General features: G+C 40.9%; 1 protein-coding gene across 1 annotated transcript in view; it reads left to right on the forward strand.

The window, feature by feature from the left end:
- The first annotated feature begins 767 nt into the window (after positions 1-767).
- The window catches only part of OLIG3 (oligodendrocyte transcription factor 3), a 36,924-nt gene continuing 24,640 nt past the window's right edge, over positions 768-13,051 (forward strand). Inside the window, exon 1 of the mRNA XM_063153457.1 lies at positions 768-1,030. The gene's annotated coding sequence lies outside the window, so the exon portion shown is untranslated. The remainder of the gene's footprint in view (positions 1,031-13,051) is intronic.

Below are 13,051 nucleotides of genomic sequence, written 5' to 3' on the forward strand. Positions count from 1 at the left end.
CTGGTGGCATTTATTACTAAAAGCTCCAAGAATTCTTTGTAGTATTATTATCACTGACTTTAAAAATAAAATTATTTTAGTGCAATCAATGTCATAAACAGCACTTACATAATCAGAGCACAGTTATCTTCTGCTACTCACTGAACAAAACCAGTATTGTGACACCAGGACCCCAAGTGCTTCATCAGGCTAGGCTGAATGCCAAGAGACCAGGCCTTGAAAAGTAGAAGGGAAACAAAAAAAATGAAACCAGAAAAGATAAGCAAAACATTCTCCCAGCCTAGAAAATGAAGGATTTCCTGACAGTGCAGGAAAGTTTCTCATCTAGATGCTGCACCCTTTATGCAGTTTGCACTTCCCTCGGTACTCTGTCTCCGTCTGTTCCAGTGTATTACGATTTGGCAAGCGCCCGAGCTGCATTATGTGGTGTTAAAAGAGAGTGACACTTCCTTTGGCTGAGACATCTTTCCCAACTGAGCCTTCCCCACTCAGCTTAAAGAAGAGGAAGTACCAGTCTGGTTGCTCTTGTTTGACTGCTAATGACCCAGCTCCGCAGACCACCTAGCAGGAACTTCCTGGTGTGGCTGGCTGAGGAATCAGATGGCTGCTTTTTTAGTAGGTTTATCTAAAGCAACTGTAACATTTCTAGATAAGAATTACCCAGGAGAAAAATTAGTATCTCAAATGTTAATCACCAAATTTGATTTTGCTTTAATTCTGTGCCACTTGGAAATTTTTCTTTGTGAAAAGGTGATGGCACAAAAGATATAACTTGGTCTTGGATAAGGGCTTGGATATTGACTGAATAGTTTTGACTTTCTTTTATCACTAAAAGCAGCTGAAAGGAGCTCTTCATCATCATTAAGGCTCCCATGGTATCATGATTATGAGTCCTTCTTGAGGAATTGTCTGACTAGGACAAACACAACAGTATCAGAATAAGGAAAAAAACCCTGATTTCATCCCTGATCTTCCTGAAGGCCTGGACTCTTCCTTGTTTTTTCCTGCAAGAGATGGTTTCTCCTTCTATGTGAGTGTCACTCAGGGGAGGGTGGATGGGAGGCAGATGGTTTGGTGGCAGGGGGCATGTTTGAGGCCATGGTACAGAGGGAAAATCTCATCTTTAGACCACCTTCAATCTAATCTCTATTGCAGGCATTTCATACCAGAAAATACAGATTTTTCATTTACCTATGCCAGGATGGTTGCTTCAAGTAACTTTTGACTGGCTATACTTTGTGGAAGCAGCAACATAAAGAAGTGAACACCCAGAGAAAGGAAGACAGTTCAAAGATAGGTCATAAGTGGAGGTGGAGTACCTGCATTATGAGTAAATTTCCCTTTAGCTCGCTTGGCTGTTCAGCAGTAACATTAAAGTGAAGCACCATTGGAAATCATGCATGTAGAGATTTTCTTCTTTAGGTTTCCCTTGTGTAGCCTCAAAATATGGAGAATCCTGCTCGTTTTAGCCCTCAGTGCTGGAATGCCTCTTCTGTCCCCATTGTCACTATGAAGTGTAACAACACCAGTGCTTACAATGGTTTATTAGTTGATTTATAGGGGTAAATCAGAGGTAAATTGAGCCCTTCTTTAGCAAGCCTTGGGTTCACAATGCCAAGATATGCTGAGCATAAAAACTCATGCAGGGGAAAAAAAGGGCCAGAACAATAGTGACACTGTGTGGAGCCAGGTTCTATATGCAATCACACAATCTCAGGAGGTCCATGAAGAAAACACAGCATGCAGTATGGTGGATGGGTGTGGAAGCACAGGATCACCTATTGTGTTGTCTCAGAACCATGTGAGTATTCCTGGGGAAAAAAACCCAAATGCCACAAATGAAATGCCAGAAGTTTGCTGTGAGTAAAGAGGAGTTAGGGACAACTTTTACTAAGCCTTTAGATTTTCAAATTTGGTCTTACATTCAAGAAAACAGAAAAGCATGAAAAGAGAAGAACTGAAAGGAATGGAAAACTGTGTCATAGTTTTGTTTAGGCACTCCTTTTTTGTAAAAATCTCTTTTTCCATTTGTAGAAATCATATCTGTTTTCAGTATCTCTAAATATACTGCATAATTATTAGCTGTTTATAAGGGCATGTAAAAATTACATATATATATGCACACCTATGTGTAAAATAAAACTGTTTCTCAGGTTTATGCATATATCTACAAAGAGCCAGACTTCACCCTGGAAAGCTTCTGATGAAAAAGGCAGAACTTGAGTGGGAAACTATGTCTTCTCATTTTATCAAAGTTATATCACTGTGATATTGACAGCTACAAAGTTTTGGTGACAAATCAAAGTGCCAGTATCACAGAAAGGCTGTCAGTGCTGTCACTAGTTTTTAATCTGTAACTTCATGCCAGGAGCTTAAGAGCTCCAAGTCAAAGATTGTGACATGTTGGAAAAACAATTTCTCAGAAAATTTCAGCCTGCTAGCAATAGTAGAAAACTGAAGTTGTAACCATATTAAAGGATCCTTGTGTCTCTGGCTTTAAAGTTCTGATAACCTTCATGGCTATGTCCAGATTGTTGAGCAAACAGGGTCTATGGCTGGAGACTTGTTTGAAATAACTGTGTGCTTCTTGCCTTGATCTACCCAGCTTGCATCCCTTGGAAACAGAAGGTGCCATTGGAGTGGCATCAATTCTCAAAACTGAAGGTGCCATTGGAGTGTGCATCAATTCTCAAAATTCTTGTGTATCTGGATGGTGGTAGATGCATGTGCCTCCATACAGGAGTTCAGAAACATTCTTTTATCCCAAATAGTCTTTTTGCTGGTAATTTTATGCCCTTTCCTTGGGGAAGAGAATAACAGTGACATAGGGAGAAGTTAGAAGATTTAGAAGATAATTCTTCAGACCTACTCAGGAGATAGAGCAGGTTCTGCTCTGCAGGAGCAGGGGGAAAGGGGAGATCACCTCCTCAGCAGCATGGCTCCAAGTGTCCATATACACACCCAAGCAAGCTGGATATATATTTCTTTTCCCACAGAAAAGTCTGTGTGGCACTGGCAGTATCTTTATATATAGAATAAACCTCCTGCTTCAGCCATATGCAAACTAGCAGTCTGTACACAGTCTGAAGAGGCAGTCTTTGTCCCCCAGATAAACAGGTTATAAAGTTTTAACAACTGTAAATGTTTGGCTGATGTTTTAACTCAGCCAACCCATATAAAAAAAATAAACCTAAACACCAAAATATTTTGAAGTACTCTTCTCCACAAAACTAGCCTTAGAGAAAATGGAATACAGCAGCCTGAAGGACAGCCCATTTTATGGCACAGTGCATCCTCTCTCAAACTAATCAGCACATCTTCTCTCAAAGGACTGCCTAGCAAGCAGGGTGACTTAACTGCAAAGTATGTAAGAGAAGGCAGAAAGAAAAAAAATGCAGACATATATTCATGGAGTTTATATGTTTGAGGGTTTTTTTGGGTTTTGTGTTTTTGTGTAGAACAGTTTTCTACATAATTTTTTAAAGTATTAACTTAAAAAAATTCTAGAATAGGTTACTTTTTGTGTGTGAATAAGTGCAGTCTACATGCTGGGTTTTTTCTACTTTATCTGAAAAGTACTATGCCTGTGAAACTCCCTGTTTCAGTAAGAGAAGGCTTCTGGCCCACTTGATCACAGTGAGAAACCAGGAAACAAGCAACTGGGCTCAAACCCCAAAAGAAAGTGAAGAGAATAACCCAAGATTTTAACAAATTGTATGTTTGTGTGGGCTTAGCTCATAATGTGTGTGATGTAAAATGGACCATATTTTACCCTCCTGTTATTTAGACAGCACTGATGATACTGGGCTGTTACATGACTCTGCAAGGGTTCCTCAGGGTGACAGAGATAGACGAGAATCTTGGCTTCATGATCAGAAGGCTGGATTTATTAATTTATGATATTTAATACATTAAGACTATACTAAAAGGAATTGAGAGAAAAGTTCAGAAGCTGCTAAGCTAAGAATAGAATAGGAATCTAATAACAAAGTTCTGTGTGCAGGCAGAAAGCAAGGACAAACTCTCCCGTGAGTGGTCAGCAAATCCAAACACTCACAGAAGACCAATCACAGATGCACCTGTTACATTCCACAGCAGCAGATAACCAGTGTTTACATTCTTCTTCTGGGCCCTCAGCTTCCCAGAAAAGGAAAAATCCTAAAAGAAAGGATTTTTATGAAAGAATGTCCGTGACATTGGATCAGTCTGGCCTGAGGCCTGGGATGAGCTCCTTGGTAGCTCTCCAGTCCCAATGCCGAGAGTCCTTTCACTTTGTGTGAGTGCTTGCCCAAATCTTCCTGCAGAAATCTCTACGCAGAGGCTGGCTAGAGATGCCCACCCCCACCTCAGTCCCAAGACTGAGCTGGAGCAACAGCCTCTGCCAAACAGATGCTTGCAGGCACTGCTGAAGAAACTCAATACAGAAATGGGAAATTCCGACAACTGTGTAGTCTTGCAGATGAAATCAATTTATTTTTAGCCTGGTGGGACCCTGATGGCAGTACTGCTGTACCTCTGCACCTTCCCTGGGCTGTTTATCATCTTTGCATCTAAGATGGACTAAGCAATGAATATTCAGGCTTGTTCCTTTGTGCATGATAGATACAGACATTTCCTTCCCCAACCATGATGCATGCATGGTAATCCCTGTGTCGCTGGCTCACACCATTAACCAGTACCTTATGTGTGGAGTATTTTCTTTAAAATGCTTGCAGATAGAGAGTGTAAAGGAGTAGCAACTCATGCACTGCTTGCCTATTAGCCCATGGAACATTCCTTTGCAAGCCCAATGATCACACATGGCATTTCTAATTTCTGCTACAGTGATATAAAAAGTACAAAGACCAGTTTCCCCTGAAGCCATTGAGATTCCAGGTATTACTTCATGAGGTGTGCCTTTAGCATAAACTCTGTCAGAGTTTTACAGAGGATTTTTTCAGGCTGTAGGAAAACATGAACAAGGGTCATGGACTCTGATCAAGAGCAAGCCTGGTAGTTCAAAGTAAATCCCTTTACTGTCATAATCTTATATGAAAATCTTACATGAAAAACCATGGGGGAAGGCAGGAAGGAAGGAATCTTGGCTGATCCGAATAGTTTTCCATACGTTAAAATAAAATATTCATCAATTATAGTTTTTGCGGCATTGGCTCGATCACTAAAGTGAATTTTATCTACATCTTTCTGAGTCCCACTGCAGCCCAGCACGGCTGTGTCTGCCTCAGCTGCAGGCACGTTTCCTCTTCCTGGCTCCGATCCGCATCGCTTCCCTCGTTTGAAATGTTAACAGAAGGGACAAAAGAGATGGACTTTCAACTGGTCGTCAGCGCCGATGTGAGCAGCCCTACCGACAGTGCTCGCCAGGTTTTGCTGGCCATAGGTGCCTGACCTGGTCCAACAGTGCAAAGGGAGCAAAATATGGGGAGAGCGCAAGGCACCCATCCTGCCAGGGAAGCAGAGCTGTGCCCGCCACCCTCCCGCGCTAAAACGTGACACCCAGCGTGTCTCCGAGGGTTTAAAAAGCCCCTGCGGGCTGGGGAGGCCCGCGGGGGGTTGATGCAGAGCCGGGTTGCCACAACACTGGAGGCATTCAGAGAAGAGGGCTGCGGTTGCTGCATAGGCACATTTGGCCCAGGTTGCCAAAGAGGCTGTGTGTGTTACTGCAGAGGAGTACACTGCCTGCCACTGTTGGGCTATTAGTATGGAAATGAGGCATGTGTGTGACAGGTGGCCTTACAACCAACACAATTAACTTTCTCCATTAGCTGACGCACTGACAAAACAGATGCAGCATCAATAAGCACCAAAAAACCCACAAACACTGAATAGGAATGACACGTTGCACACCCCTATTATTTATAAGGAGGAACAGCATAATTTCTTTGGGATGCAGTGGCGAGTAGGAAGTGGTAGGGTTTTTTTCTCCCCTGATTATGATGCTTGTTGGCTTTCCTAAAATGATCATTTTAATCTTGAACTTTATAGAGGCATTGCTGCGAACTTTAAAGCTCTCTCAGCGATGCACAGCAGTCTCAGGAAGGTTCGTCACAGCTGCAGTGTAGGAAGAGCAGATCCTTTGATAGGAAATAACTCCAAGTTGCAGAAGTCATCTGACCAGGTTCTGAGCTATAGAGAATTACTTCTCAGCTATCCAGTACAGCACATTTGAGTTGCCTCTGACAACACTGGTAAGGGCTGTTAAGGTGGAGCAGCTGGTCATATCCCTAACATGAGTTAAAGGGCTCGTGGCTCAGCTGAAAATAAGGGGTTGGGAAGGAACACTTGGCATATTAGATTGCAGCAGAAGACCATGTCATGTTGGCTTCAAAGAAAATCATCTTAAATGTTGTTGTTCATAAGAAGTAAATGGAAATAGGAGCTGGTGGGTTTTGGTTTTAGATGTCCTGGTTTGTCTGTTGTTCTGTTGTTTGGTTTTTTTTATTTCAGTCAGGCATCTCCTCCTGACAATGAGTATGAACCATACTGGGGATTTAAATAAAAGCACAACTTGAACTCTCTGAAATACAGAACCGTAATGCAATAATGAAAATTTGCATAACGGCCTCCTTATGTCAGCTGGTGCCGCGTGAAATATTTAGAGATGCACTGAGTGGTATCCTTGGCATATCCAAATTCTCATTGGCCATTGGCTCCATTGGTCTACACCAGAGTTTTCCCAGGTTAAAGTCACTAAAGATCTCATCCTGTATCATCACAGTATGAAAATGTCCTGGAACACAGCATCAGCTGTCAGGTTGCCCTGGCAGCATCCTAATTCATGACATATGAATGGCCTCCGATTAGGAGGATGTTTGAGGAGATAAAGCACTCAGTCTGTAAACCAGTCCAGTACTGCCCTGATTAAAACACACTGACCATCTTTCACTGGCCTACAAAGTGATGGGTGGGAGTCAGCACTGCATCACAGACAAAGAACCGCTGTCCTGACTGTGGAGATCAGTGCTGGACTGTCTGCAAGTGGCAGGATGAGCTACATCAAGCTGCTCACAACTTCCATGGTGATGAACTGCTTTCTGTCCATCCGTCTGCCTTGCACTGTTTTCAAGTGCACAGAGAATTCTGACTACATTTTACAGCTGCGGATTTGGAGCCAGGCTCTTCTCAATAGTGCTGAGCAATAGAACAAGAGGCAATGGGCAGAAACTGATGCTCAGGAAGCTCCACCTTAACATGAGGAAGAACTTCTTTACTGCGTGGGTAACTATGCACTGGGACATTGTCCAGAGAGATTGCTGAGGTTTCTTCACTGGAGGTATTTCAGAGCTATCTGGACACAATTCTGATCCTGCTTGAGCAGGGAAGTTGGACCAGATGGTCCACTCTAGTCTCTTCAACCTTACTCTGCAACAGGAGAATTTCTTGTGGTAGATCTAGTAGCAGCAAGGCCTGCACCAGGCTGGCCATGGTGCATGAAATCTTATGTAGAAAGTAGTAGCTCTCTCTCTCCATAATAATTACATGAGCTATTAATTTTATTATTTGTGTGGCGCCTTGGGATACATGTCATAAAAGACTCTGCTATTAAAGCATACTTTAATTGATTGAATTATGGGACATCCAAAGCACAAAACCCCTGCTAATCTAATTAGATGCCCTTGGTTATGCATTTTCTTCTCCCCTCACTGTAAAGCCAGTTTCCAGCTCTGGTGTGCAGGCGTCTGCACTGTCAAGCTTTACTGTAAGGACTTTACTCCATAATCCAAGTCACATAAAGCTGGGAGGACGTTCCCATCCCACTCATCTACCTGACCACCTAATGGCTCTCAACATGTAGGTGTTGATGAGGTGGCTAGAATGAAATTGTCTCCAGGGAGGGGGATGTGGAATGGTGTGAAGGTGGGTTGCTCTGAATGGAAATTCCCATTTCACTGCCTATCTGTGACTAAGGAATGCAGCTAAGGTGATTGACAAACAAACAGACAGACAGACAGACAGATAGACAGCCTCTTGACTTAGATCAAGGAGCCTCTTCCATTTTGGTTGTGATTATGGGTGGAGAGACTGGGTTATGTATAATAACACAACTGAAGTTTCCTTGTTGGCCCTGTTCCTACTTGGCGAGGACCCTCTGAAAGGTTCATGGAGCATAGTTTCATCTCCTTGCCAGTTTTATAGCTATGATTTTTTTGTGCATGACTTATTTGAGGCTATGAGCAAGTTTCTAGAAGGAAAGGAGGATTTTTAGAAAGTATAGCAAAACAAAGAAGGGTAATTTTTTCTGGTGTTAGTTATATCCATTTGGCAATGCAAATAAATACTTGTTCACATGCACATGTGAAACATGCATTTCAGTGGATGTTCTTAGAAAAGCAAAGAAGAGGAGTGACCAGGCTGTTCAGCATCTACTCAAAAATAATGGTTGCCATATTTGTTCAACATAAATTTTCCTCAATAGTTTTTACTTGCCTTACTGCATCCTAAAAATGCCCTCTTCTTTGATTTTGAAAATGTCAGAGACATTTATTGAATAATTATGAAGCCAAGCCAGAAGGAAGAAGAAAGTTTGTGGATATAGGTGGGTTTGTATGTGAATGTAGCTGTCTGCTTCCATAATTATTTATATATCTAAAACTGTTCTTTTCCATTTTAAAGTATTAAGTCAGATTTTTTTTGGCATCAAAACTAGAATTCACCAATGTATTCTGGCTATTTGCACAATTTCACAATAAGTGACAGGAGTTCTTAGTGTGAACTTAGTCATTCTTCTTAAACCTGCCTCTGTGTTTTTGACCAAGAAAGTAGCTGGTTATTCAAAATAAGACTATTTTCTCACAGATATTTTAAAATGTCAAAATTTTTTTTAAAGCTTCTCTGTTCCTTAGAACCCTTATTTAACCTAGTGAACTGCCTGCCTAGATATAGTGCTGAATTTTTACCTGGATAGCATCTAAATCATACTAAAAGACATTTTCAGGACATCTCTTCAGATGTGGCTTGCTTGCATGACAAGATGAGGCAGAGGAACCTTGAAAAGCTCTCTACATCCTAATTTGTTTTCTTTTGTTACAAACTGTCTCCAAAAAGACAGTTATTATGAAGGGGCTGGAGGATTTCTTTTCCTCCCTCAACATTTCCTTTGTATTGTCTGTGTAATTTTTTTCCTTCAATACTGAGAAGCAGAAGAGGCAACAGAATCCTAGACTTCAAGAGGCAAATGCTTTTCAGATCCCTCTGAGAAATAGAATATCTCTTGAAAGTGTCATGAGAGAGGAGCTGCCCTAAAGGTGTCCTTCAGTAGGTGGACAAGAGGGTGGCAGATTGACACAGGCCTAAAGGAGACAGTGGACCTTCTGGAGAAGCAGTTGGCAACCAGACAGGATGCCTAAAGCCTCTTAAATGGATTAGATGCTTGTGTGTAGGCAATAGCATTGTATCTTTTAGTCACAGCAAGAGTCATGAGACTGTGAGAACTAGGGCTACAAATCCTGAGCTTAACCCATTAATACTAAATGCAGACTCAGTCTTTGACAACAGACAGTAAAACAATGGGGTTGAATCACAGCCATAGTGAAGACAATCTTTAAGATAAAAGCTCTAGGTATTTTTTTGCAGTTTAAGGAGAGATAGATTGGAACAAATAATAGACTAATATTATTTCTTAATACCTGCCACAGGAAAATATCTTCAAAAGAAACTTCTTCATTTGTATTTAACTACAGAACACCTTGCTACAGGATGGTGTGGGTACCAGGATTTTACTTGAGCTCAGAAACCAGCTGGAAAAATTAATGGAAGAAGAAATTATCAAAGGTTGTAATACCATTATACTAGGAAACACAAGCAAGTCACTTTTGTTCCAAATCTCTTACATGAGCACAGAACTGTGCACCAAAGGAAGTATTGCATTTCTGCTCTTTTATCCTTTTCTATGCATGAGCTCTTGGTGACTCTTGAAGCTGTATTTTGACACAGATGGATTTGGGGTCTCACCCAGGATGCCCATAATTACAATTTTGCGCTGCCTTTCTCAATGCTTGGATCATATTGGATCGTATTGTGTTTGAGGGTTATTTCTAAATTCAGCATTCCTTTGAGCAAAAAATTGAAAAAAGGGATCTGTGATGCAATTCATTTACAAATGTGCAGCACTGTTATATCTCTCAAAGACCTCTGTTAAGGACATAATTATGAATGGAGGCTGTCTTGAAGCTGCATTTATTTCAATCTCAATTAATTTAAGCTATATTAAGTTATAATAACTGATCATTTGCAACTCTAGAATCAGAAATAATTGGCTGATGCAGTCACTGCACTTCAATTGTGATTCCTTCTTTGGAAATGATTGCAGGGAGAAAAAGCCAGCATACCTATTCCTTTTCCATTCTAAGCTTATATAATCTTACAAATACATATATATGTGTGTGTGTGTGTGTGTGAACACATATATATATGTAATGAGCTAATTATGTATTAAAATATAATCATAACGTATATTTAAATATTACATATATACATATATGTATATGTGTATGTATATGTGTATGTATATGTATATGTATATAGACACCTTGGACCAGTTTGTATATTTAATGTTTTAAAAATTATATATATAATATTAAATTATAAGTTTAAAAATTTATAAGATTAAAACACTATAAAAAGAGTCTTACTGAAATCCTTCCAGGTACAGCAGCACAGAATTTGGACAAAAGAGGAGGGGCAAGATCCATCTGATGGTAGGAAGGGATGTTGGTGGAATTGCTTCTTTCTTGACAGATCTTTTGTAGAAAAGTTCAAAAGCTGAAAAATTGCTGAGCCTGAGCTGGCAAACTGACTGCAAGCCTAATGCAAATCCCGTTGGGGTCAGCTGAAGCTTGAGGTGGCACAGCTTTGTGAGGGGTACTTGCCAGTCTGGGACAAAAACTGCTCCAAGCCATTTTCTATCACGAACATGAAGGAAGGGTTTTGTTCACTTTGCAGCCTCCACTTCCTCCTGTCTCAGTATTTACATCTGCTCTGAGACTGTGGGACAGTGTCTTGGATTTACAGTGTCTGTGGCTGAGCTATAAAACACATATCTGTGCACTCAGGGTATCCAAGGCTTTCTTTCCTGCCATGTGAAATAAAAGGCCTGCCTAAAGGCAGAAAGCCAGGGGAAGCAAATGGAACTAATGGGAAAGGTGCATCAGTGTGACCTAACTCCACTGGTTTAACAAGGCTAAAAATGCATGACTCAATTACACAAGAGTTAGCTAACGAGGAATGGGGAAGATGTTACAGTTTAAAACAAATGGCTACTAAATGAATTGGGTGCTGCCTTTCAAATCTTTGCAATTCAACAAAAACCTGGCAAGACATTTTCTTCACAGGATATGAATCATCCGAAATAAAAAAAGCAACACTAGGGCCACCTACATTCAGAGTTTGTACAGTATGACCTTAAGGCCCAACATCTACCAGAAGTTGAGTAGCAAAAGGCCAAGCTCCAAAGAATAAAAGGGCTTACATCAGTATTAAATAATTCTTTCTTAGAGATGCAAATTTCTAATTAGTTACTGTGGAAACTGTAGAGGCCTGGAAGTAAGCCCTGCACAATGAGAATGAGAGTTTACTTTTTTGATTTACTGCAGGGCTGCAGTAGTTGAGGGAGGGCTGTGAGGGGGAAATAAATTCATTGCTTTTAACATGACAACAGAATAAAGTGCAACAGAAGAAGTGACTTTGTTTTGTGCACTGCTGCTGCTGCTGCGACAGATCCCTGAGGAGCTTTATGCGACATAGGCTCACTTAAAACATCTCTCAAGGCATTGTAAAATGCTTTGTTTACAAATAAGTGACTTTCTCAACACCCTCACTTGTTACATCTCTGAAAAAGCCTTGGGAGGGTGTTTTTTCAAAGCCAGCAGGAGATGGGGTGCCTTCTGTTGGTTAGGTGACCAAACTGAAATACCCAAATTTCAAAGTCTACCACTACTGAAAATCTGAGTGCCCTAACCCAACCTATGCTGAGCACCAAAAACTTATTTTCAGAAATACCTTTAGGATTCTGAAGGCAGAGTAGAAATAATAGGCTATGTAGTACTTTGCCTTCTTTACTTCTAAATTTACTTGTAATTATTTGGGACACACAATATTTCTTTTCGGCTTCACCTGTCTGAGCCTTTCATCGGCATCAGGTGATTTGTCTTCTGCCCAGGGAGATGTCACGATGAAGCTGACTAAAGCACCAGTCTGCTTCATAGATGGACCACGGCCAAAACAAAGGATTGGTGCATTGCTGCTTGTTAGTCACTGCAGAAGGCTAGCTTGGTGTGATTCAGCAAAGGCAGGAATATTAGCTCAGCCAGGACAGGGAAAGCATCATTCCTCTTTGCAGGTCACAGAATTAGTTTCATTTGGATCATGCTTGTTTTAGCTCTATTTCCATATTGATAAGCCCCAGATATTTCTGAACCAAGGAACAACTGATACTAAAATAATAGGAAGCTGCCATTTTTTTTCCCAAATTTTTTTCTGAAAATGCAGCTAAAAGCTTACAGATAGCACAGAGAAGGAAAATCAAAAAGTTAATAATTGCAACACATCATGGTAAACTAAGGAAAGCTGGAAATACTTTAAACTGGTATATAACGTCTATGAGCATGATTCTAGGTCAGCATCAGTGCAGAATTTCAGGGTACACAGCCTGAGCTCTTGCTGCTTAGCACTCTAAGTCCATGTCAGAGGTTGGAGTTTATTATGTTCAGTCAACCTTAGCATTAACCTTTCTAGGTAATGAAAAGATGAGGTTACCCAGGTGTGCCTTCAATATTTAGATCAGGGACTGAGGTGGGCACCATCTATTCTTGCCACATTATTACCTCACACCCATATTTGATCCTGAATCAATTTTTAGCAGTGGCCTTAGCTGTCTGAGCCCTTCTCTGAACTGTGTTTTTAGCCATTCATAGTAGGCCACAGAGGCCACTCTTCTGCACATCTGAGTTACCTGTAACTCCAGTGAAAGCCTCTGAACAGTTATTTTTAAAGCCTCCTGCAGGTTGCTCCTCCCAGCAGTTTGGTTATTACCCAGCCATCCTTTGGCCAGCCT

Source organism: Melospiza melodia, chromosome 3 (genome assembly GCF_035770615.1).
Source record: "Melospiza melodia melodia isolate bMelMel2 chromosome 3, bMelMel2.pri, whole genome shotgun sequence".
Taxonomy (NCBI): Eukaryota; Metazoa; Chordata; class Aves; order Passeriformes; family Passerellidae; genus Melospiza; species Melospiza melodia.